Below are 27,887 nucleotides of genomic sequence, written 5' to 3' on the forward strand. Positions count from 1 at the left end.
ATTATTGGGTCTTTACCCTTCTTGGTACCGGGCTCCATCCCTTCTTGGTACTTGATCATGTTTGGTGTGACGGCATGACGTACATATTGGGTGAAACTTGTTATTTAATCTCTTATAAATATGGTTCTATGAATTCTTGATAGTAAAATTGTCACGACCCAACCCCGTGGCCCGCGACTGGGGTCCGACCTGGACACCCGTTTACGTAACTATCGACTACAGTCAAATTGGACTATGTATAACGTGATACTGCTTACAAAAACCTCAATGGGTTAAAACTTTTTCATGTTCATATAGCCTCCTAGATATAGGAACCAAACACATGAACCTAGTGGGTGATAAAATATTCATACACATGTGGCCTCTTTCATTTGCATCATGTCATTTAAGGGAAAACCAGCCGATAAGGCTGCCACAAAATAATAGCTTTTGCAATATATCGCATAGGCATAACCGAAATAAACTCCTAAACAACCCACACACATATGTCTACAGACCTCTAAGAATAGGAACGACAACATATGGCGGGACAGGGCCCCCGCCGTACCCTTAACCAATATGTACAAATGTACAACAAAATGCTAGTACCAAAATAGGGCTCTGGATAAGGAGCATTGCCAACCAACAGGGTAGCTGTCCTAGGCGAGTGGATAAGCAAACCGAGCGTCTGTACCCGCGGGCATGAAACGCAGCCCCCCGAAGAAAGGGGGGTCAGTACGAAAAATGTTTCGAGTATATTAAGCATAAACAATAATAAGTAAAGTCGTTACAAGAGCAGAATGTGCAAAAATGAGCAAAATATCCAGAATATCAAAATGCTTTTCATAATCACCGACAATGTATACAGAAAAACATATGCCACATCCGGCCCTATTAAGGGACTCGATGAACAAATACAAAACGTGGTCGCCGCCCCTTCACTAGTGCCACAGCACATCATAACACCAGAGTAGGGAATATCTCTGTAACAGATCATATCATATCAGATGGTCATATCAGATCATATCATACCATATGTGTACATGGTACATCATAACTCCACAAAACCCATGTACAGGCCGTACCTGCCCCCTCACGTCAGGGCACGACGAACAATGCAGAGAAGTATGCACGATAACAAAACCTGAACCAGGCTTGGTGAAGGAAACGTTGAGGTATCCACGAGTGGAGTAGTGAGAAACTATATGCAATTTACATCATATTTGAGACTCGACGGAATAATCAAAATGAGTTTTCCTTCAAAATCGAGACAAAAGTCATATCAAGTACCTTTTGAAAGTCACTATGGACTATATCAAAATAGAACTTCTGGGAATCATATATATGTATCAAGGCATTACAAAATATCTTTTGGAAGTCGAAAAATTGGCCATCCTAGTGGCTTTAAGAATAGGACTTCTTGGAAATCATATACTTGTTTCATAAAAACCATGCCAAAAAGGGAGATTAGTTTTATATACTTATGTCAAATCATGCTAAGAGAAGGAATAAGACTTACATACTTATGCCAAAGAAATACTAAAATAAAGAGCCTTACATACGTATGCCAAAACATGCCAAAAGAAGGAAACGTTAGCTTTACATACCTGTTACGGGTTACTTCTTATCCCATTTGTCTCGTCGTCCTTTAAACCTAAGTAACATGGAAGAAATACAAGTATCAACAACCTTAGTCTTTTCAGCACCTTAGGTTACACACGAATATTTATATAACTCATCTCCTTGCTCGCCTTCTCGACTAGCTCCTTAGTTTGTTAAAGAGTTAATGAAAATCGAGCAGCATCTCCCCTATAATGTGCCCTATCAGAATTTCCAATTATACTCCTAATAGCTACATACAACCAAAAAAAATAACCTGCAGCATATATATATACAATTCACATCAATCTTATACAAAATAAACTCCAAACGACTCGCTCGAAACCACGATACCAAAACAAGGTTTCTAGTTTCCGTTTTGCAAAACCTTTAACCGTACGAAGTGGAGGACTATGTGTCTGCAACCAGAATCTCCCACACCTCTTTTAGAATACCTTTAGGACCTGCAACACACCATCACACACCTTCAACAGCCCCCACACGCACAATGCCTCATTTCGACTATAATTTAACTATAGCAATTCCAATTTGGTTTATTTTGGACATCAAGCATATTTATCATATTTTCACATTTCCAGCCACTTAAACAACGTACAATACCCTATATAACAACACCATAAACTCCAATTTAAAAGGAAAGGCCTTACCTTACGTTAAACTTGTCAAACTCGCCAAAACTATCAAAACGCGAAATCTGGACAGCCCACTGTCATATATTGTCGCTTAGTTTCGGAGGGGTAATTGAGGGAAATAGGATTTGTGGCCTGAATGAAATTTATAGAAATGTGTATCAAGGTCGCAAAAATTTTGAATTACCCCTGCTACAATTTTGTACGAAAATATATGCCCAAAATACTCAGAGCTGTCCATGTAGGATTTCCAAAACAAAATCTGGGCAGCACCTCCCCCATACTTCATCACCCTTTTTCGAGTAGAGTAAAGCAAAATTGAGTTTTAGAGGCTAAATGAAATTTGTATCCCTACGAAATAGGTTTCCAAAACATCTTGAATCACTCAAAAAGAAGCCTTACACAAGGAGTTATACTCGTATTACCAACTTAGTGTTTCTCCAAACCATGGCTGCCTTTGCTTTCTTCTCCACGTTTTTCTCTCTATTTTTGTTCAATATTTTGGCTAAAAATGACTTAATAGTCATCCATACATAGATATATATCTTTTTGGAGAGTGACATATGTCATCCCCTAAGGGTGACATGTGTCACACCCTTAGGCAGCCACCTCAATTATGCAACCAATCCATGGTTGCCACATGGCAGGTGGGGGGTCCACCCCATGGTGTGTCACCTGCTGCCACGTGTCACTTTCATGTGATGCCATGTGTACCTATCACGTGCTTTCATGTGTCAAATAGGTGAGTCACCTACTTGCTTCAAGTAGGTGCGTCGTTTCCTTATTTCTCTTCCGTGGGTTCGTAATTTCGTCGCACTTTAAGAGCCTATGTATTCCTTGCTACTTAGTCTCAACATGCACTTGAGTATCTTAAGTACGTAAGACCTCCAAGTTGGTAGTTTACGCGAGTCAATCGAGTCCTATGACTCATTGCTCGGCCTCCAACTCCTTTCGAATTTTTATAACCTTATTTCCAATCTTCCTTATTATGAAGCATTTCGTTCTCCTTTCCTTGGAGTTATTTGATAGCATTATACACTATCCGACTCACATAGCGACTTTTAAAAAATTTAAGAGCCTTCCCAGAAGCTTAAGAAGCATTCTAAGGTACCAAAGTACGGGGTGTAACATCCTTCCCCCCTTTAGAATATTCGTCCCCAAATGTTAACTAGCATCATAAGGTCTTACGAGTGCTTCAGGATTCTTCTGTACTGGCTGCCGTTCATAGGCCTTGTATCAACTTATATGGTCTATTTAAGAAGGTAGATTACTTGTAGACATAGGGAACAGGTGATATTTCTTTTCCATTACTTCTTTCCAGTTTCTTTACCACACATCATATTGCACCCTTTACACGAACATGTGTAGGAGCTTAAAATAGCCCAAAAGATACTTTAGCATCACCATACTAGTTTGTACGTAAACATGTATCATTTCTTACTTCCTTCATCTACTTACCCTTGAGTTTCCTCATATTCCAGTATAGGAGAGATCTCTTATCCTTTCCTTGTTTTGCTGCTTGTACACCACAATATTAGTAGTCAGTAACTTTGTTACCAACGTCTTACCTTCAGTCGAGTATAGCCTGGCTATTCCTTACAGTATGTTTAAGTTCTCATCGTAATTCTTTTGTTGTATTCATCCCCTTTGTATGCACCTATTGTTTGATGTCATACTATTCAAGTCCTTACTATTAATTCTCCGCACTGTCTCCGGTATCATGGTTTCTATCCATTTATTGCTGGCCTTTAGATCTTATTAACTCGTGCCAGTATGGGATCTCACTTGAAGCCACTTCCCCCTTTAGGGTGTACCCATGTCACTATCTGTTGTGTTCTACCTTACGCCCTTATTTCCAATTTTCCAATACGTATGATTCTTTTTCAACACATTTGGTATACTGCACCATATCTATGCCTTCCTTTATATCTTCCATACCTTTGGTTTCCTAGGTACGACAACTTAACACAATCATGAGGTGCTAATCCAGTCTAATTATGGGTACTCGAGTCACGTAGCAATTTATTCGAAGCCACTTTCTCACAAGGCTTTACTTATTTTCATAACTATACTCATTATATTCACATCATATCCTGTTCGCATTCTACCCCATAGTATAACACTTCTTAACCTTTTTCACGATTCTTACTGTAGGTTACTTACCCTTCTTGATTAGTCTTATCCTTAATATATCGTTCTATCCAGAACTACCAGTCTTTCCTAAATCATTTTCCTTTTATTTCAAGGAAAATTTGGGCAGAGTTTCCTCTGTATTTCTTACTATCTCAATACTTGCACGCAGAAAATACTAATAATGCCTCACAGGGGCAATACGCATAAAGATACATATATATGTATCATATCACGTCATATCGAAGCCTCACAGGGCGCCCAATATCAACAATAGTATAAACTGATGGACTTACCTCGTATGTCAAACTCGAACTGCACCTGTTTAGACTTTCCGTCTACTTTTCCTTTCAATTTTCAACTTTACATGTCAACCGTAATTCAATACCTTACCTGACACCTATCATACGTGCCTTGCTTACCTGCGTGCTGTGTAACTTCCAATATCATCAGTAACCTTCTTATATTGATATTGACCTTCTACTGAAATCACAAGTTAGTATGAGGAATTTCATTCCCTATGACTCGGCTCTATCGCACGATTATGAAAGAAAGGTAACATCCTAAATGTCCTGTAGCCTCTTGTCTATAGATGTGGTGCACAACACACCAATAAACAAGACTCTACTAGACACGGTCTGTAGACACTCCAAGGACGAACAGCTCTAATACCACTTCTGTCACGACCCAACCCCGTGGGCCGCGATTGGGATCCGACCTGGACCCCCGTTTACGTAACTGTCGACTATAGTCAAATTGGACTATGTATAACGTGATACTGCTTACAAAAATCTCAATGGGTTAAAACTTTTTCATGTTCATATAGCCTCCTAGATATAGGACCCAAACACATGAACCTAGTGGGTGATAAAATATTCATACACGTGTGGCCTCTTTCATTTGCATCATGTCATGAAAGGGAAAGCCAGCTGATAAGGCTGCCACAACATAATAGCTTTTACAATATATCGCATAGGCATAACTGAAATAAACTCGTAAAAACCCACACACATATGTCTACAAACCTCTAAGAATAGGAATGACAACATAAGACGGGATAGGGCCCCCATCGTACCCTTAACCAATATGTACAAATGTACAACAAAATGCTAGTACCAAAATAGGGCTCTGGACAAGGAGCATTGCCAACCAACAAGGTGGATGTCCTAGGCGAGCGGATCAGCAAACCGAGCGTCTGTACCTGCGGGTATAAAACGCAGCCCCTCGAAGAAAGGGGGGTCAGTACGAAAAATGTATCGAGTATATAAATCATGGACTATAATAAGTAAAGTCGTTACTAGAGCAGAATGTGCAAAAATAAGCAAAATATCTAGAATATCAAAATGCTTTTCATAATCACCGTTAATGTATACAGAAAAACATATGCCACATCCGGCCCCATTAAGGGACTTGGTGAACAAATACAAAACGTGGTTGTCGCCCCTTTACTGGCGCCACAGCACATCATAACACCAGAGTAGGGAATATCTCCGTAACAAATCATATCATATCATATTAGATGGCCATATCAGATCATATCATACCATATGTGTACATGGCACATCATAACTCCACAAAACCCATGTACAGGTCATACCTACCCCCTCACATCGGGGCACAGCGAACAATATAGAGAAGTACGCACGATAATAAAACTTGGCCCGAGCTCGGTGAAGGAAACATTGAGGCATCCACGAGTGGAGTAGTGAGAAACTATATGCAATTTACATCATATTTGAGACTCGACGGAATAATCAAAATGAGCTTTCCTTCAAAATCGAGACAAAAGTCATATCAAGTACCTTTTGAAAGTCACTATAGACTATATCAAAATAGAACTTCTGGGAATCATATATATGTATCAAGGCATAACAAAATATCTTTTGAAAGTCGAAAAATTGGCCATCCTAGTGGCTTTAAGAATAGGACTACTTGGAAATCATATACTTGTTTCGTAAAAACCATGCCAAAAAGGGAGATTAGCTTTATATACTTATGTCAAATCATGCTAAGAGAAGGAATAAGACTTACATACTTATGCCAAAGAAATACTGAAATAAAGTATAAGAGTTATATACGTATGCTAAAATATGCCAAAAGAAGGAAACATTAGCTTTACATACCTGTTAAGGGTTACTTCTTATCCCATTTGTATCGTCATCCTTTAAACCTAAGTAACATGGAAGCAATACAAGTATCAACAACCTTAGTCTTTTCAGCACCTTAGGTTACACACGAATATTTATAGAACTCATCTCCTTGCTCGCCTTGTCGACTAGCTCCTGAGTTAGTTAAAGAGTTAACGAAAATCGGGCAGCATCTCCCCTATAATGTGCCCTATCAGAATTTCGAATTATACTCCTAATAGCTACAACCAATGAAACACAATAACCTGCAGCATATATATATATACAATTCACATCAATCTTATACCACATAAACTCCAAATGACTCACTCGAAACCACGATACCAAAATAAGGTTTCTAGTTTTCGTTTTGCAAAGCCTTTAACCGTACGAAGTGGAGGACCATGTGGCTGCAACCAGAAGCTCCCACACCTCTTTTAGAATACCTTTAGGACCTGCAACACACCATCACACACCTGCAATAGCCCCCACACGCACAATGCCTTATTTCGACTACAATTTAACTATAGCAATTCCAATTTGGTTTATTTCACACGTCAAGCATATTTATCATATTTTCACATTTCCAGCCACTTACACAACGTACAATACCCTCTATAACAACACCATAAACTCCAATTTAAAAGTAAAGGCCTCTGATTTGGTTACTTTCTTTGTTATTTTGGGGCATGCAAATTTAAGTCTTGAAATGTACTATGCTTTGAGGTCAATCCGAGTCATTCTTTCATTTATGGTTGTTTTAGACTATGGTGATGTTTAAATACTATTTTCTATGGTGTCATTATTGTTACACTCCATACTTTTAAACTCGAAATGTCTTATAAGTTTCTTAGACATTATCATATGAACCGGATACGCTACGACACTATCAAATGACTCTAAGGAAGGGAGAATGTGATACCCCATAGTAGAGAAGGTTGGAAATAGAGTCATAAGAATCCGAAAGGAATTGGAGGCCAAGTGATAAGTCGTAGGACTTGACTTACCTACGTAGGCTACTAACTTAGAAGTCTTACATACTTGAGCTACTTGAGGACATACCAAGCTTACGTATTACGGATTACATAGGCTCCTAAAATAGGACGAGATTACAAACCCATGAGGAAGGGGAAAAGACGAGACGTGGCAGCCAATGGAGGAGTGACACGTGGAAGCACCTCAAGCAAGTAGGTAACCCACCTTCTTGGGGTAAAGTAGGTGACCCACCTATTTGGGGGAGGTGAACCTCACGCCACATGGCAGTCCCTTATTGGCAGCATGTATGTGTTGGCCCAATAGGGGCCGAACACGTGTCACCCTTAGGGGATGACATGTGTAACCCCCTAAGGCAACATATATCTATATGTTAAGTGACTCTTAGTCACATTTTCTGTCCAAAACAGCATCCAAAAAGAAAGGAAAAACGTGAGAAGAGCAAAGGAGGCAGCCATGGTTTAGAAGAAACTAAGGTAGGTTTTTAACTTTCTCTCCGCAAATTAATTATATACGGTGTTTCTAAACCACGTGGAGATGTATATATGTATCTTATGATGTCTATGAAACTATAACTTCATCTTTACACTTGGAACAAATAAGAGAAAGCTAAAGGAAAATGTTGGAGACAAGGAAAGGAGGGCTACGGGTTTGGGGGCTACCAAGGTAAGCCTCCGAGTTTCATTCTGTGAATTAATTATTTGAGGTATACCAAGGTTATTTAATAGTATTTGATAACAAAAAATTCCAATTTGGGATAGCGGAGAAGAGACATAAACAGCCCACTTAATTTCAGCACGTTTGGAGAAGTTCGGAGTTGCAATTTGGCAGTTTTGGCCAATTTCGGCTAAGGTAAGGTTTCTCCTCTTAATTTGGAGATTATGGTATTTTTAATAAGTGTATTATATGTTGTTTAAGTAGCTGGAATTGTGAAAAAATCATAGATATGCTTGACGTTCGAAATAAACTAAGTTGGAGTCGTTATAGTTGAATTGTCGTCGAAGTAAAGTGTTGTTCTTGTGAGGTGCTGCTGTAGGGGTGTGGTGTTTTGTTGCAGGGACTAAATTTGTTCTAATAGGTGTTTTAGTGGTGCTGGTTGCATCCACACGATACCTCATTTCATATAATTAAAGGTGTTACGAAACAAAGACTAGAGACCCTCTTTTGGTATCGTAGTTTTGAGCAAGTCGTTTGGAGTTTATGTTGTATATTGTTGATGTGAATTTCTTAAACATATGCTGAAGGTTGTTGTTGTTGGTTGGCTGTAGTTATTAGGGATGTAATTGGACATTTGGATAGGGCATATTATAGGGGAGGTGGTGCCCAATTTTCATGAACGCCTTAACTAATTAAAGAACTAGTCGAGAAGACGAACAAGGAAATAGATTTCATGAATACTAAGGTGCAACCTAAGATGCTGGAAAGATAAGAGTGGTTGATATTCGTATTACTTTCATATTGAATAGGTTCAAAGGACGATAAGGCGAACGGGATAAAGAGTAACTCATAAGAGGTATGTGAAACTTCTCTTGGCATGTTTTTTCGACATAGTTATGTAAAGCCTATGTTTTGTCTTCCTTTTTGGCATGTCTTAGATGTAGGATATGGATGATGAAAGCTTCAGGGCCACTTCACTCTTAGGTTCTGAATATGACTTCAGGACTCTTGATCACTTCTGGATGTTAAGACTTTTAAAGTAGTTAAACTCCTACTCCTCGAGTCTTTTATATGAATGTATAACAATTGATTCGACTAAGCTCTTTTTTGTAAAAAAGAAAGGCTCTGAGATAACCAACACTCGGATGACTATAAGATATTTCATACTGATATATGTCTAAGATTTGCAAAACTCTCTTTTACATATTCCTTAGTTACATTTAGAGGGTATACGTCAGATACTTTCTGCCCTGATATCTAGGGATGAATCACCTGATGACTTCATTGAGTCTCTGACAATGATTTAAACTGTGTTTTGTTTATCACTACTCTACTCGTGTATACTATAACACTTCTTTCATCGAGCCCGAGCCGGGAATAGTAATCGTGCACAATTCCGCTACATTATTCATCGCGCCCTCACTAGAGGGCCGGGTACATATGTATATATATGATTATATGATGATGTGTTGTAATAAAGAGGTGATGGTAATACAGATATGATTCACCAGATCCCTGATAGGGCTGGCTATATTGAAAATTTTAGCATGCATGATTTTACTTTCCCTGGTATAAGTTGTTGATTTGATAATTTACCCTCTGCTTCTCTATTTCAGATATGCTTCTAGTTATGTTATGTTATGTTTTACGTACTCAGTACATATGTCATACTAACCCCTTTCTCTTGGGGGGGCGCGTTTCATGCCCGTAGGTACAGGTATAGGTTTTGAGAGTCCGTCATCTTAGGATCCCGCTTAGCTCAGCTGGAAGAGGCTCTATTGTATCGGAGCCTAGTTTTAGCACTAGCCGTTGATGTATAGTATTGTTTTATTAGTCAGGGGTAAGGAGGGGCCCTGTCCCACTATATGTTGTCATTGATATTGTTAGAGGTCTGCAGACATATATATGTGGGTTGTATGTGTAAGTATTGTTCAGCTGGGTCTTCTTGAAATATTGTAAAAGTTTAAATATATGACAGCCTCGTCGGCTTACGTGCCCTTTTATGATGTGATACAAATGAAAGAGGCTACTGGTTTATGAAAATGTTATCATCCAATAGGGTTCTACTGCATGGAATTATGTTAATTATAGTTCGACTCGACCATAGCTGATAGACACGTATACGGGGGTTCAAATCGGACCCCAGTCGCAGCCTACGGGGTTGGATCGTGATAGAAGTAGTATCAGAGCAGTTCATCCTTGGATTGTCTACAGACCATGTCTAGTAGAGTCTTGTGTATCGATGTGTTGTGCGCCACATCTATAAACAAGAGGCTACAGGACATTTAGGATGTTACTTTTTTTTTCACATTTGAGAGCGTGCTATAGATTTGAGTCATAGGAAAATTCCTTTTACTAACCTTGGATCTTAACAGAAGAACGACACCAATAGAAGATATCTGTTGGGTAAGGTATTGACATATGATTGAAATGTAAAGTTGAAACCTGAAAGGAAAGCAGACAGAAAGTGCAACGGATGCAGTTTGAAGTTAGACATATGAGGTAAGTCCATTACTTTCATACTATTGTTAATATTGAAAGCCCCGTGTGGCTGTGGTATGAGATGATATTGAAAGCCTTGTGTGGCTGTGATATGATATGAATATATATATATATATATATGTATATATATATATATATATATATATATATATATATATATATATATATATATATGGGGGGCCTGTGAGGCATTACTGGTATTTTTTACGTGCAGGTTTTGGGATAGTAAGGAGTGTAGAGAAAACTATGTCGAAATTTTCCCAAAACAAGAAAAAGGGAATAAAACATAGCTTTACAACATGTCTTGTAAATTGATACCGAGTACCCATATTATGCCAAATTAAAGTTGTAAGAGGTACTCTTCATGTCGTCAATAAGGGATACCCTTTTTACTTGGGGAAGTTTATGTTGGAGAAACAAAAGTATGTTTGAGCAATACAGTTCAGACCACAGTATCTCCAGCCGTAATTGAGTTGTAGAAAAAAAGAGAAGCTCAGGTTGAAGGGTAAGATGTCCAATAATTGAGCTTCAATCATTTTGAAAGTACCAAGCCCCCAACTCCTAATTGTAAATTAGATGAGTTGTTCATAACTAGAGGATAAACTCGGAATGAGACAAGGTAGGTCAAGTATTAAAAGAAGTACTGTGATGATTAAGAGATTCTAGTTTCTTCCAACAATGGTTGGAAAATGGTTTACGATAATATTTTATAGTTCTCCACCGACTAATTGGGGAAAGGACTTCTAAACTGAAGCACCTCAAAGAGATGTCAGGAACTGAATATGAGTGCGTACAAAAAGGGGGTTATGTAAGTATAAATTGAATGGTGTGATATAGTTATATAGGGATAAAGTAGTACCACTAGTAAGGTGCACTTAGTATGCGTTGACTAAGTTAAAATCCTGCATTGAGAACGCAGTAAGAGCATGGAGCTTAAGATACAAAGAAATAACGCGTGTACACAACGTCGCCCAAAACATAGTTGAACCCTTAAGGGACGAGGATGGAAAACTTAAGGAATAATTAGTGTAACCTACATTCACCTCAAGGAATAAAGGATATAGGTTGGGGTAAAGCTACTATTTCAACAAAACCTTGAAAAGTTATCGTCGGAATACTAGCACCGCCTAATTGAAATTGGAATGACTACGGGTGTGTTACACCCCACACTCTTGAGTTTGGAATGTCTCTTAGGTTCTTCAGACATTATCATGTGAGCTGTATAAGCTACGACACTATCAAACGACTCTAAGGAAAGGAGAATGTGATACCCAATGGTAGAGAAGGTTGGAAATAGAGTCATAAGAATTCGGAAGGAATTGGAGGCCAACAAATGAATCGTAGGACTTGATTTACCTATGTAAGCTACTAATTTAGAAGTCTTATACACTTGAGTTACTTGTGGACATATCAAGCTTACGTAGCATGGATTACACGGGTTCTTAAAATAAGACAAGATTACGAACCCACGAGGAAGAAGAAAAGACGACACGTGGCAGCCAATGGAGGAGGGACACGTGCCAGCTCCTCAAGCAAGCAGGTGACCCATCTACTTGGGGTCAAGTAGGTGACCCACCTGCTTGGGGGAGGTGGACCCCACTACCATGTGGCAGCCCCTAGTTGGTAGCATGATACGGAGGCCAATCATAGCTTGACACGTGTCACCCTAAGGGGATGACATGTGTCACCTCTAAGGAATCCCTTATCTACATGCTAAATGACTCATAAGTTCAGTTCCTTATCCAAAACTCTTCAGCAAAGGAAGTCAAAAACAAACCCTAGAACAAGAGAGAAAAACGTGACGGCTTGGAGGAGAAAAATAGGTAAGTTCCGATTTCGCTCTGTAAATTAATTATCTAGCATATAAAACGATTATATGGAGGTATTAGAAGTATAAAATCATGACTTGGTGCAGCCAAAATGGACAGCAAACAGTCCACACAATTTCAGCGCGACTAGAGAAGTTTCGAGGCGAGTTTTGGCGAGTTTTGGCTAATTTCGGGTAAGGTAAGACTTCTCCTTTAAATTTGAACTTTATGGGGTTGTTATGTAGGGTATTATATACCTTGTATACTTCAGGAAGTATAAAAAAAGTCGTGGAAATGCTCGACAATACAAACAATTGAATGTGAAGTCGTCATAGTTAAATTGTAGTAGAAATGTGGTGTAGTGCGTGTGGGTGATGTTGCAGGTGTGTGGTGATGTGTTTAAGGGCATAAATGTATTTTAAAATGTGTGTGTGCGCTTCTGGTTTCCTCCACACGACCCCTCATTTCGTATAATTAAAGGTTTTGCGAAACAAAGACTAGAAACCCTATTTTGGTATTACAATTTTCAGCAAGTTGGGTGGAGTTTATATTGTGTAATGTTGCCATGTTTCACACCTCTAGTGTTTTCCTAGGAGCCTTGTTTATGTTAGGACCCAAGCTAGGTCCAAGGTGTGACACGAAGATTAGAAGCCCAAAGGACCCTAACAAAGCCTCTAAACATATCATACATGATCATTCATAAGGTAAGTAAAACAATAAGACTAATATATAGATACAGAAATAAAGTCTCAACAAAGAGAATAAGTCTTAAATCTCGAAATAAAAAGACAACACAAACTCCATGACATCCAATATGCCTCTACTAATCTAAATGGGAGCATAAGATAATATCCTAGCTCACCCAATAAAAACGATGAAAATTCATGGGGGAGATATTGTAAGACCCAAAAGTTGGAAAGTCAAAAAATAAGGTTCAAAGCAAGTTTCCCTAAAAAATCTCAGCTTCTGCACCAGGTTTTCACCATGAGCTCAGTCCACGAGCCATACTAGCCATGTAAGCCATCATGGTGGAAGTCCTAAAACTTAGCTCTGCAGGGGAGAAGATCACAAAAAGGACCCAGTTCATGGCGAGCACCATAAATTGTGCTGCCCTCCGTGGTGGACACTCTCCTAGATCCCTAGACAGTCCCTTCACCATGCACGACCACCACAGGTCGTAGTGACCATAAAGGATCGTGGTTGGCCTTGTGAAGGGTAACCCTTGAAAATACCCTTGTCCAAAATCTAATTCCATCATAATGACCTTGAATACGAACCCGATTAGCCTTCAGGGGTTGTAGTGGGGGTCTATTTAGACACTTGAATCTAGTTTAAGTTAGGGGTAGTTTACTCATTCCCTATGATTTCATTAATGAATGTGGATTGTTTTTCGGACTACATCCTAACCTATTAACTACCTTAAGCCCTCATAAACCTCTTATTCTCACCCTAACTTTCTAAATCAAAATCATCTCTCTAAAAGTGTTCTCTCCAAGTTTTCTTCTTCCTCAAGCAAATTCTAAGGATTTCTTCAAGTTCAAGCTTCCATTATTTGTAATTTAGGGCTTCTAAAGGTCAAGGTATGTGGGAATTCATCCTTGGGCCCTTTCACTCATGAATACCAAAGATTTCTTCTTAAAATCTCTTATGATTTATTTTTCTAAAATTCCTAATTTCATGATTTGCATTGGTTCTACTTCATTATGATATATTTCAGCTATTAGCCTTATTATGCATAATTCACATACATTGTATGATATCAAGATGAATTTCAAAGACTTATGTTATATGCTAGTTTCAAGTATGATTTATGAGTTATGATCAAGATTTTAAAGTTGTTTTAATGAAAGAAGTTTATGTATGATGTTTAAAGATGCTTTATGCAAAGAATTTATGAATGATGTTTCAATGATTTTATTAGCAAAGAAGTTATGGTGTAATAAGGACAATTCTTGCACAATTGTGTTAAAAAGGTAAAGGTTGTGATGGTATTTCCACACATTTATGATGAAGTTTATAAATGAGCTATTCTTATGTTATTTTATAAAGATGGATTGATATGTATTATTATCTTTCCTAGTGATGTTAATGACTATGTTTTCATGAAAATTTTGTTTGAATAATGACTAAGCACTAAGAAGACTTTAAGGTAGGGTTCAGTCTGATATACCATTGTACCTACCCAAGGGAATCCTAATAGCAATATTTAGTCCTAAACTACGTTGCCCAAGTAGGTTTAAATATGTCAATATGGAGAATCTAGTGGATCCACATATAGCACAATTAAAGAGAGAGTACCATCTAGAAGTCTACCTTGTCAAGGTAGCCTTCCCCTTTCAATGTGGTGTTCATCGGACTCTATGTAATGGATCGCATGGTTTGATATGTCGGTTAAATGTCCTATCCCACACCATTATAAAAAATCTATGAATTTCTTATGATAAATATGTTTTGATGCACTGACCAATCAGTTATGATATGTTAATGTTTTCATGGTTTTACTAGTGTTTTAAGATATTGGTCTGGCATCTCATGATTCATATTGATTATGTCCTATATCTATTGATCAGGCATACTTCTCACATACTTAGTGCATTGCATGCACTAACACACACTTTTTAACTATATTGTATCATAATGTAGGGACGAACAATCATCGCGCACCTCCCATTCGTGAGTAGAGTTAAGCTTAGAATAACACTTGTTGTGAGTCCTCATGCTTTGAGGATGAGACACTTTATTTTTATTTGCATCATTTGACTATTCCATTCTCTAATGTTATCATGGGTGAGCTAGGAACTTGTCTTATGCCCCCAGCTAGTAGTAGATGCATGTTGGATATTTCGAATCTATATTGTCTTTCATTTCATACTTTGAGACCTTTGCACTTTTTGAGCTATGCTTCTGTGTCTATATTTTAGCTTATTTGCTTATTTTCCTTATGTATGCTCTTGAATGATATGCTAAAAGGCTTGTTTAGGATCCTATGATATTCTAATCAATGTGTCACAATGTCACTTAGATATAATTCTTATAGGAGTAACATGTTATTAATACCACTTAGATAGCATGCCTATAGGATTTTTTTAAATATGTCATTTTGTAGATTATAGACATCATGCCTATAGAACGCATAGTGTAATCAGTTGTCAGCATGCTCTTCATTGTCGAACAATTATGAATATGTGTTAAGGTCTTAAGGTAGCATGGGTAAGTTCCACTAAAATCTAGAAGTAGGATATGACCCAAACTAGGGATAAGCCGCGAAATGGCGATCAGGATACGATGGAACCCAACTAAGCCATCCTAGCATAAATTGCATTCATAAGGTAAAGAAACATGATATTAAGAGCGGAAGTAATCAACTTAAGGGAATGAGACTAAGGGATAGAATCAACCAACCAATATTCGAATGGACTACATCATATAGCGTCTAATCATGCCTCTAGTCTAGTCATTGATGGGGGTATAGGACAAGCTTCTAGCTCACCCAAACAATAGAAGTGATTCAAGTAAACAACAATAATAAAAGTCATCTCCTCTATAGAATGAGGACTCACCAACTCCTTGAGAATATAGAGCAACTCTATCCACGAATAGGATGGTCGTGAGTGTTGTCCGCCCTAACATTATGAGATAATGTAGGAAAAATATGTGTTAGTATATTTGAATGTACTAAGTATGAGAGGTTTGCATGAACAAGTAAATGAATGTAAAAATATGTCATAAGATGCATGACCAATTAGAATGAACATTAATTAAGCTTAAAATCATTTAGAAACATATGAAAACTCTTTGGTCAATGCATATCATAAACTTTATTATAAAATCGTAGATTAACATTCAACTTGCATAGGATAGGACCTTTAACCGACATCTAAGACTATGCGAGCTATAATATGGAATTTGATGATCCCTACATCGATAAAGGGGAAGCTACCTTGCCAGGGTATACTTAGTCATGGTACTCATCTCAACTCAACTCAACTATGCTATATGTGGATCCACTAGCTAGGACATGAAGTCAACCTATGCGGGTAATGTAGTTTAGGACTTTAGGTTGCTACTAGGATTCTATTGGGTAAGTAACTACTTTACCGATTTAACCCCACCTAGAAAATCTCTCGGTGCTTAGTCAATATCTCAACGAAAACTCATTAAAACATGATCATAACATAATAGGGAAAGATAGTAGCTGCCTATCAATCCATCTTTAGAAAACATATTAGGAATAGCTCATTAACTTAGTGATTCATAAGAATCCATAACTTCGATGAGAATTGTACTTATTACCATCTTTAATATGATTGTGTGAGAATTGTACTTATCAAACCATAATAACATCTTTGATCTTAACTTTCATCATCATCATAACTTTCATCATAAAATCATAATCTCAACTTTAAATCATGAAAACCTTCTTTAAACATTATTGAACTCATAATCAATTCGTGAAAACCATCTTGAACTTCATATTCAAAACTTGAAAATGGCTTTATGCATGGGCATTCATAATTCATATCAAAATCATGCAATTCATTTGAAAATGTGCTTATAATAATCATTGATAACATCTAAAAATGGAAGTAAATCAGCCCAATGTAATTCATCAAAACTAGGGTTCATAATCAATTATGAATTGAAAGAAACTTTGAGAAAACTTTGGAGCTTCATGGGTGAACGGAACCCATGAATCAATCCCCAAATACCTTAATCAAAATCACTTATAATTGAGAAGGAAACCTTGAAGGAATCTGGAACCATAGCTTGAACTTGAAGAGAATCCTTAAGGGAAATTTGGAGTTTTTGCCATAGTGAAATTTTAGAAGAATGACTTGTGAATGAGGGAATTTCATAGAATTAGGTATATATAGGCTTGAACCTAGCCATAATTATGTCTAGGTTCATTGAACCAAACTTGAAAAAAGACACAATTGTCGTTCATTAAATCCGAACTATTGATCTTATGGATCGACTCTACAGGTTGTAGAAGATAGGATGAGTCATCAAGATGACTCATCTTGTATATCTAAGAAAAAGGCCTAATTTTTCAAGTATCTGAAGTTTGCAAATGGGTCTTTTCTATGAATCGTAAACTTCATTACGGCTTGTCAAATCTATCTATCATGTGGGTCCTAAAACCTGCAAAAATATAAGTCTCTGAAGTATTGTTATGAGTCGTTCCTACGACTCGTAACATCTTCTACAGACTATCCTGTCAAATCGTGGACTTGACCTTGAGGGAGTTTTGTAACTTACCCTCTGAAGTCTATCTACAGGTTGTGTCTATGTATCATCTTGGGGTTTACGGGTCGTCAACTTGAGTTGTAGGACCTTTCTCTTAGGTTGGTCATTATCAACAACCAAGACTCCCTCTATGACTTATTTCAAGGGATTGAAAAAACCTTTACGACTCATACAACTGTATTTTGATGTTGTGGTTTTGGGTGGGATGTTTGGAGCTTGTATTGAATAATGTTAAAGTAGTTTTATTATTTATGTATGGTGGTTGTTGTTGTTTGTATGGTTGTACTAATTGGAGGTTAATTGGAAGTTCAGAGTAGGAGAGTTATATAGGGAAAATGCTGCCCGATTTCCGTTAACTTCTTAACTAATCAATATATTAGTAGAGAAGTGTGAGCGAGGAAGTGATTCCTATAGGTAATTGGTTGTAGATTTAGAAGCTAGAAAGTCAAATTTTATTCATAATAGTGTTACTTTCGTGTTAAATAGGTTAAAGGGGTAACGAAGCAAGCTTGGTTGCGGTTGATTTGTAACAGGTATGTAAAGTTATCCCTCCTTTCTTTTGGCATGTCTTAGATATAAGTAAGGAATGATATGTATATGAAATTTGGGGTAATTCCATTCATAAGCTTTGAGTGTGCTTCATGATCCTTATTCACTTCTTGATATTACAATTCTCAAGTGATTGAGCCTCCCTTCTCCAGTTTTCGATACGTTGGATAATAGTCGATATATACATATTTCTATTCTTAGGGACTCTATGATAATTAGTGTTTAGACTTCTATAAGATGTTTCATACTATAGTGACATATGACTATGAATTTTTAGGCTCTTTGACATACTTTATGATGATATTCGAGGGATGTCTGATATGTTACCGAGTTTTACATGCACGTATATGTATTATATTATATATAGATCGGGTCGTACTTTCCTCGACACTATTATATTATATATGGATCGGGCTGTATGTTCCTCGGCACTATTATATTATATATGAATTGGGTCGTACGTTCCTTGGCACTAACTTTTTATATTTATGAATCAGGCCGGACATTCCTCGGTACTATTATATTATATATGGATCGGGATGTATGTTCCACAGCACCAACAGTTATACTATAGTCTATGCCTACCATACACCATAAAGTTAAATTCAGTTATATAGAATTATGCAGATATTATCACATGTTGGCCACAGATGCATTCAATTATTGAGACTATTTTCATGATTCATCTATACTTAATGTTCTTACTCTTTATATACTCAGTAGATATTCTGTGCTGACCCTCTCTCTTCGAGTGGCTGCATTTCATGCCCGCAGGTACAGACATGCATTTTGAGGATCCGCCAGCTTAGGATTTCCACTCAGCGATTTTGGAAGTGCTCCATAGTGCCAGAGCCTAGATTTTTGGTACTGATCTTTTAATGTATATATTCATTTATTCAGGGGTACTGCGGGGGTCCTATCCATCTATATGATATCATTGACACTCTTAGAGGTTTGTAGACATGTGTGTGGGTTGTGTGTATATATGTTCCGCTGTGTCCATATGACTTATGTTTTGGGACATTCCCATTCATAGTACCGGCCTTGTCGTCCAGTGTATATGTCTATAATAGAACAACCCCATGTGCTATGACAGCCTCATTGGCTTATGTACTTTTTTACCTATTGATAAGTTATGACTCCTCGGGAGATAGGTTATGTTAATAGGTGCACATGTGACAGTTTGAGACAATATTCTATTTCCTTAAGTTATAAATTATTTGTGGTTTAGTTATAATTAGAAGGATTCTACGTGAGTATCCAGCTTGGAACCTAGTCACGGACTACGGGGTTAGGTCGTGATATTTCATATTTACAAAGAAGTCTCACCTCTAGAATTCTCTACATACTCTAGAGAATTCTAGAGAACTCTATGTCTTTTAAGACTTCTCTACAATATTTCACAAGAATCTAGAGTCTTCTACTAACCTTTCCAAGACTCTAGGTTCTCCCCCCTTCTTCATGATCTAGTAGGGTCATAATATTCTCCCCCACTAGATGTGGAGATGACCGCAGCATACTGCTGCTACAAGAACTCCCAAACTTTGTATTTAAAATGCCACAAGTCTCCATATCTCTCCCATGTGGACTCCTCCGGAGATTGTCCCTTCCAGTGGATAAGAAACATAGCAGTGGCTTGTTTTCCTAATTTTCTTTTTTGGCTTGGTAGTCCATAATGGACTCAATGTCTCAATCATGAGAGGCGGTAATTGTGAGTGGCGCCTAACTTGATTCTCCTCAACTAGGATCATCCTTTTCCTCATGGTACAGCTTTAGGACGCTTGCATGGAAGACAAGATGCAATTTGTGGCTAGCTCAAATAGTGTCCGTCATATTGCCTCACTCTGGTGCAACTTGTATGAGAATTGGGATACATCCAACAGACTTGCCCAATCTTTCTGATGAAAGCTCACAAAGTGCCTCAAGTAGCACTCTAACAAAGCATTGACTTGCTCCGTCTGGCAATTTATCTACGGGTGGAAACTAGTGGAGAAATGCAACTCCATGCCAAGGATCTCGAACAACTCTCTCCAAAAGTTCCCAGTGAAGCATGGGTCTCTGTCGCAAATGATATACCTTGGCAACCCCTAATACTTTACCACGTTCTTGAAAAATAGCTTGGCAGCCTCCTTAGCAGTGCAACCTGATGTGGCGGGCATGAAGCTAGCATACTTAGAGAACCTGTCCACCATGACAGTACTCGTCCCGTACCCATCGGACTTCAGCTGACAAGTGATGAAGTCTATGGTCACACTCTCCCATCGGACCTCAGCCATGGGCAAGGGCTAAAAGAGTCCTCTTGGATAACGCTGCTCCGCCCTGTCTTGCTGGCACACAAGAGAAGTCTGCAGATATCATTCAATATCATCCTGCATGCATGTCCAATAGTAAATCGCCTCAATCAATGCTCTCATGCGACACTACCTAGGATACCCAGTTCAGAATGTTTCATGTCTTTCCTTCGTGGTGGATGGTTTAGAATTTTGGTACGTAGATCCTTCGTCCAGTGGTAAGTAGAAGATCATCTTCAATCTAGAAGCGCCTTGTCTTTCCCGAGCGGCTAGCTCCATAATCCTCTTTGCCTCTGGATTATGCTGCAGTCCATCTTTAATTGCATCTTAAATGTCACATCATGTTGTAGTGACGGCAGCAAGCTGAAATTTCTTCTCAAAGTATCAGCCACAACATTGCCTTTACCTAGCTTGTACTCCAGCTCATAGTCAAACTCGGCCAAGAAATATTACCACCAAGCTTGCTTCGGTGTGAGCTTTTTTATGATTGTAAGTATCTAGTAGCCATATTGTCAGTCTTGACCAAGACTTGGACCCAAGTAGGTAATGTCTCCACGTGCATAGGCAATGGAAGATGGTCGTCATCTCTTTCTTCTATCTCATTCAGCTTGCAGCTCTTGAAGGTAATAGGTGCTTCTCTTAACTCCTCCAATGGCATAGTCAGAGGCATCCATGTTCAATTCAAATGTCTCTTGGAGAAATCAGGTAGCGCTAGGACTGGCTCCTCTGTCAAGCAGCCTTGAGGTCTTCAAAAGCCTTCTTACACTCCTTACTCCAAACCCACAGCTTGTTCTTCTTCTCTTGTTTAGTAGCTCGGTCAGTGGAGCAGCTTTAGCAGAGTAGCCACTTATTAACCTACAATAGTAATTAGCAAGTCCAAAAACAAATCTAAGTTTGATTACCTTTGTGGGAACCTTCCACTCCTTGATAGCCCAAACTTTTGCCTCGTCCATCCGTAATTCATCATGGCTGATAACATGTACCAAGAAGTGCACTTCATGATGGGCGAACTCTCCTTTCTCTTTCTTGATGTAAAGTTCATTCTCATGCAAGACTTGGAAAACTTTATTAAAATTCTCTACGTGCTTCTCCAAGGTGTTGCTATAGATGACTATGTCATCAAAGTATACCACTAGGAATTGATCCAAGTGAGGATAAAAGATCTTGTTCATTAGTGTGAACAAAGTGGCAGGTGCATTGCTTAAGCTGAAGGATATTACCAACCACTCATAAGCTCAATACCTTGTCACACATGTCGTCTTCAGCTCATCTCTCTCCGCTATGCGCACTTGGTAGTATCCCTTCCTCAGATCCACCTTGGTGAAGTACTTGTCTTGTCCAAGTCTATCAAACAAGTCAAATATAAGAGGGATGGGATACTTGTTCTTCATGGTCACCTTGTGGAGCGCTCGGTAGTCTATGCATAGGCGCAACGAACCATCCTTCTTCTTTTGAAATAAGACTGGCACGCCGTAAGGTATCTTGGATGGAAGAATATTACCGGCCTCAAGGATTTCCTTTAGCTGCTTCCTTAGCTCCTCTAACTTATGTGGAGCCATGCGGTATGGTGGGTAAGAAGGTAGCCTGGCTCCAGCTCAATCCTGTGGTCTACCTCATACCTTAGAAGTAGGTGTCTCGGCAACTCTTTAGGCATCACATCCTGGTTCTCCTCATGAACCTTCTCTATCCAAGGTGGCAATGCCTCTCTAGCACTATTGTCTTCATCCAAGCTCCCAATGGTTGCTATGAATGTCGGTTCCCCTTCTAAAGGCCCTTCACAATCTGTATGGATGATAGATGGTCTTGCCCCTCCATATTTGTCACCTTTACTAGGGGTACTATGCACGGTATCTCTCTCCATCACTAGGAGTTGTTGGAGGTAGGGATCAATCATCATGTGGAATCGTTGGAAGAACTCCTGCCCAAGAATGATATCAAAGATATCTAACAGAGAGACAGTGAAGTTGGTCTTGCCTTGCTACTTTCCCAATGTGATGTCTACTCCATTGAGCGACTTCGCACAAGGGACTCTGTGGGGCATTGACTATCTTCAAGCAGGTGTTTCTTAGACCATAGCTTAACCCCAACCTTATTTTCTGAGATTTGGTCATGATGTTGGCTTTTGCTCTAGAGTCCACCGTAGCATAAGCTGGACGAAAATTGATGGATAAGTCAACATATTGTGTGGAGTAATCTCCCGCTTTCTTAGCTGGCTTTGCTATGGCTCTGCAAAGCCCAATCATGCCCACATGTGTAGTACCCGAACTCTGTCCTAAGTATTCCACCTCCTTGTTCTTCCGCTCACGCAGGATGGCACCAAGTTTCTTTATCTCTGAGCTCCTGGAATAGCCATGAGGATCTCCACATATGTACCAGCCTCTACCCATTGTGGTCTTCTCTTTCTTCTTGGCATAGCCCTATCGTCCAAACTTCCTACCATCAGACTTGTAGGTATCATGGCTCTTGGTGGGAGAGTGTTTTTCCTTGCTCCTACTTCAATCTCCCCAACCTTTGGTATGACTAATCCTTTTGTCTTTGCCCTTGCTCTTGTCATTTTTTTCATGCCTAAAGTTCGTTAGGGCTTCAGCTTTGGTGATGGCCTCATCAATGATGCTGACTTGACAATGCTCCAACTCTATCTTGGCCCAACTTTTCATCCCAACAATAAAGTGGAAGAGTATGTCTTCATCCGTATGGTTGGGGATTTGAAGCTAAGGGTAGTGAACCCCTTCATGTAAGCCCGTATGCTACCCGTTTACTTCAACTCTCTAAACTTATGCTTGGCCTCATAAATGACATTATTGGGGAAGAAGGTCCTCTTTAACTCGTCCCGAAACTGCTCTCAGGTGTTGATGGTGCATAGCCCCTTCCCTATCTTTGATTCCTTGCGCTTCCACCATAATATAGCCATCTTCGAGAGGTATAGCACGGCTGTGTTGATCCTCGTCTAATCATTCTTCACTTTATTACACTTGATGTAGTTCTCCAAGTGCCAAAGAAAGTTCTCTCCCTCTTTCGCATCTCAAGCGCCCTTGAAACGGGTGGCTTGGGAGCCTGTTCTTGCCCTTCCTGTCTGCATCGGATGTCATGCACCTTACATCTTCCACGTCTTCCTTGAGTGCTGCCATCTCGGCCTTTATGGTCTCTATCGTGCTTAGAGCTTTCATGAGTCGACACTTCAAGAAAGTGATAGTCTCTATCTCATACTCATCATCCTTTCACACCTCCGACTCCTTTCATATGTTGTCGTTCTCCTCAAGGATAAAGTCCTCCAGGGTCTTGAATTTGCCATCGAACTTTTGTAAGCGCTTGCCCAATATCTCTATGGCCTGCCAAGTAGCATCCACCCTTATAATCCACTCCATGCTAGTTGTGACATCCATGGGCTCCTCACCCCATTCATCGTCACTCACCTCAGTGGTCGATGGTGAGTAGGATGTAAGGGCCTCTCTTGGTGTGGGCTCAAGCGGCACCTTCTTATTCCTCTGAGAGTTCTTCCCTCCCTTACGAGACTTCTTACTAATATCTTGCTTGACAATGGTGGCGGTAGTGGCGTTGATGTCTCCCTCACTTTTCATATCCCTTAGTAGCCACCTTGCTCTGATATCATGTTGTCACTAACTTAGATTTCAACTAAGACATCCATGTGATACTTAACAACTTACTCATGAATGTTTCACGATCTTTCAAGCTCACGTAAGCCTTTTAGACTAGATCGCTAAGGGAACACTAGATAGTAAAAAAGACAAGAGAGCTTTTATGAAGAAGGGTTTGTATTGCTTAGAAGAATGCTTGTTTTCTTGGATGGTTGCTACAAATGAAAGGCCCCCTCTATTTATACTACTCCTAAGGGGCTTAAGTGTAAATAAAAATTACCATACAAGACCTTCCATATTTACAAAGAAGTCCCTCCTCTAGAATTCTCTACATACTCTAGAGAATTCTAGAGAACTCTATGTCTTTGAATACTTTTTTACAATATTCCACAAGAATCTAGAGTCTTCTACTAATCTTTTCAAGACACTAGGTTCTCCTCCCTTCTTCATGATTAAGTGGAGGATCATCACAAGAAGCTGAAATAACATGTATTGAGATGTAATTGCATTGAACTACAAAAATAATACAAAAATGATACTTACTCCCTTCTCTTTTTCCATTCAAGGTGGAAGGAAGTCCTCCTTTCTTATAATAGACTTGCAAAATATTTTCTGGAGCAGAGTCAAGGACCATCAACCTACTCAAATAGTAATTGTAACCTGAGTAAATGACTTCTCCTCTGAGCCTCACATGAATATTCCTCCTCCAAAAATTCCCCTTGGAAATTAATCACACATGAAATTATTTTCATTACTATCACAATTAGTCTTCTACAAATTTGAAAGAAAAAAGTAACATCAAATTTAGCTAAGATTTTAGAAAACTATTCAGTTATTTAGGCATATAATCAACAAAGTTAGGTGCAACAAAGTTTTCCATTTTTTCAGATTTTAATTCAATGTCGACAGTGATATTACAGTTTGTGAAACTAACCTAAAAATTTCCATGAAACATTACTATGAAGAAAGAGAAAAGATTGCATACCTATAATTACTATAAATTAAATTTCAGATAGCTTATATATTAAGTTATTATACAGAATAGAGTAGATTGACAAGTGCAAAAATGAGCTCATGATAATCCCAAGTAAAATAAGAACAGAAAATAAGTACAGAAGAATCAAGTTCGTGAACATGCGCTTGTACCATACTCTAGCCACAACAAGTAAAAGGAGTCGATCATTAAGGACACCAACATGATGTAGTATACTACTGCTTCCTCATAATCATACAGAAATCCAACCAAAAGAATATTCCAATAGATGTTCGATATTGATCAATACCTTAATGTACAACTACAAAGTCTACATCACTTTAGCTGGTTGTTCTTTTTCTAATAGCCCCTTTTTATTACTTTTTCTTTCATAATCAGGACCAATATTTATGGTCTGGTCCCGATTCACCATATTTATGTTGCATCTCGATGTTAACACACTAACATTAAAAAATCATATTAACTGAATACAACTTGACCAAATCGAGAATACAAATTAACGAAGCAGATTCTAATCTATCAAAATAGGTGAATAAGCTAAGAATATATAAAAGGCAGAAAAAATGAAGTACAAAAGAGAAAAATACTGTCAAATCTCTCATAAAGTTATCAATTAAGGACACAAGTGCAGAGAAATAAAGGGGGAGGAAACTCTCCAAAAATGACTTCGGCTTTCATATAGTACTTACTTTTGAGAAGTTTGGTCACATGGCCTTTCTGTATTCTCATTGAATTTTTCGTACTACAATCTACACCTAAGAAATTGAGACCAAATAGTGAATAAGTACACGTATGTGCAAAATCAGGTAAGAAAGAGCACCAAAAGCTCACAAGATTTCTAGTGAGCTTTACTTCATTCTCTTTATTTCTTGTTGCACCATTTCATAGTGTTTGGGTTCCTGTTAACTTTTCTCAATTTTCAAATCAAAAACACATAAAAATTAAAACACAGTTTTGAATTTAATAAATAAAAAATAAATATCTCAAGAAAAACTAATTAAACCTCAAAAATTTATGATTAGAATGAAAAATTACCTCCAATTTCGATTGTTAGATGTGAAATTTCATCACCAAATTGATGCACCAGTTCGAAACTCAAATCACTCTATTGAAATTGAGATAGAATTGGGAATTTTGAATCTCTGATTATGAAAGTGTAGTTGTACAATATGGACTGATCACCTATTTATACAAGTAATGCCAACAACCTCTAACTAATCATTTACACTAACCACACTAGTTAACTAACTGAGCAAATAGTTACAATTAATTTAGAATCTACTAACTAATTACTTGAACTGCCATCGAACTAAAAGAACTACCATCTCCGATATTTCCTTCAAGCTAGATTTACTAAGGACATTTAGAACACCTAGCTTGGCCAATAAAAAATCATATTGAGACCCCCCCCAAAGTCTTTCTCAACAAATCAGCCTGTTGGACTCTTGTATTGATGTAGCTTGTCTTTTTTAATCGTTGCTGCAATCTTTCCCGAATAAAGTGAAAATCAATCTAGATATGTTTTATCTTTTCATGAAAAACATGATTTGCTATTATCTATATAGCAGCCTTGCTATCATAATGTATAGTGATAGTTCCATCCACATCTAATCTCGGTTCTTTGAATAAATTAGTTACCAAGACTACTTCAGCTATCAATGCAGTTAGGCTCATATATTCTGCTTCTGTAGAACATTTAGAGACTGTGTTTTGCTTTTTTGACTTCCATGCTATTAGTGACTTTTCATACTTCAATAGATAGCCAGTTAATGATCTCTTGGTGTTGGGGCATGCAGACCAATCAGCATCACAGAAACCAGTAAGTTTTGGCTGTTTGTCTGAGCTCAAGAGTAGTCCTAAGCTAGGTGTTTTCTTGATATATCTAACCACTTTCAAAGATGCATTCCAGTGTGAAAGTTTTGGCTTCTACATAAACTGATTTAAACACTGAATAGAGAAAGTTATGTCAAGCCTATTATTGGTGAGGTAGAGTAGCGTTCCTATCAACCTTTGGGATCTACCAACATCAGTAAGTAATCCATCATTATCATTTTGAGAAAAATCAGCACTTATCAGTTACATGTTACTTTCCAAACGTGTTAATGATGGTCCAGCACATGCTAATCCATCTTCAAATACTAGTTCTAAGACATACTTTCTTTGGCTCATCACAATTCCCTGAAATCAATGCCAAGAAAATACCTCAATTCTCCTAAGTCCTTAATTTTGAAATGATGGTGAAAGAACTACTTGGTTTCTCGTATTAATGTGTGATCATTACCTCTTATCAACAAGTCATCTACATACACTACAGCAACCACTAGTGCTGATCCTTTTCTCTTGGTGAACAAAGAGTAATCCAAATGTCTTTGAGTGTATCCTCAAGTAACCAAAACATCTGTGAGTTTGGAATTCCATTATCTGGAAGCTTGTTTGAGACCATATTGAGATTTGACAAGCTTGCAGACTTGATGTTCCCCCTTTCTACTAAAACCTTTAGGCAGTTCCATATATACATCTTCAAATAAATCTTCTTGCAAAAAGGAATTTAAGATATCCATTTGATATATCATCCATTTATTAGCTGCTGCAATAGTAATAATGGTTCTCATAGTGACCACTTTCACCACTAGCGAGAATATCTCCCCATAGTCTATCCCTTCAGTCTGACTATATCCTTGGCCACAATCCTAGCTTTGAATATGTCAATTTCACCATTTTCCTTGTATTCAATCTTAAATACCCATTTACATCCTATGGCTTGTT

At 38.2% G+C, this 27,887-nt stretch overlaps 1 long non-coding RNA gene across 1 annotated transcript; it reads right to left on the reverse strand.

Moving 5' to 3' along the window:
• Positions 1-6,488: 6,488 nt before the first annotated feature.
• Positions 6,489-25,877, reverse strand: LOC129875234 (uncharacterized). The gene is made up of 4 exons (XR_008763109.1): positions 25,811-25,877; positions 24,671-24,845; positions 16,005-16,067; positions 6,489-6,528 (listed from the first exon to the last, which is right to left on the reverse strand). It is a non-coding gene; the product is annotated as an uncharacterized LOC129875234 (long non-coding RNA).
• Between the last annotated feature and the right edge of the window lie 2,010 nt (positions 25,878-27,887).

This window comes from Solanum dulcamara, chromosome 11, assembly GCF_947179165.1.
Source record: "Solanum dulcamara chromosome 11, daSolDulc1.2, whole genome shotgun sequence".
Classification (NCBI taxonomy): domain Eukaryota; kingdom Viridiplantae; phylum Streptophyta; class Magnoliopsida; order Solanales; family Solanaceae; genus Solanum; species Solanum dulcamara.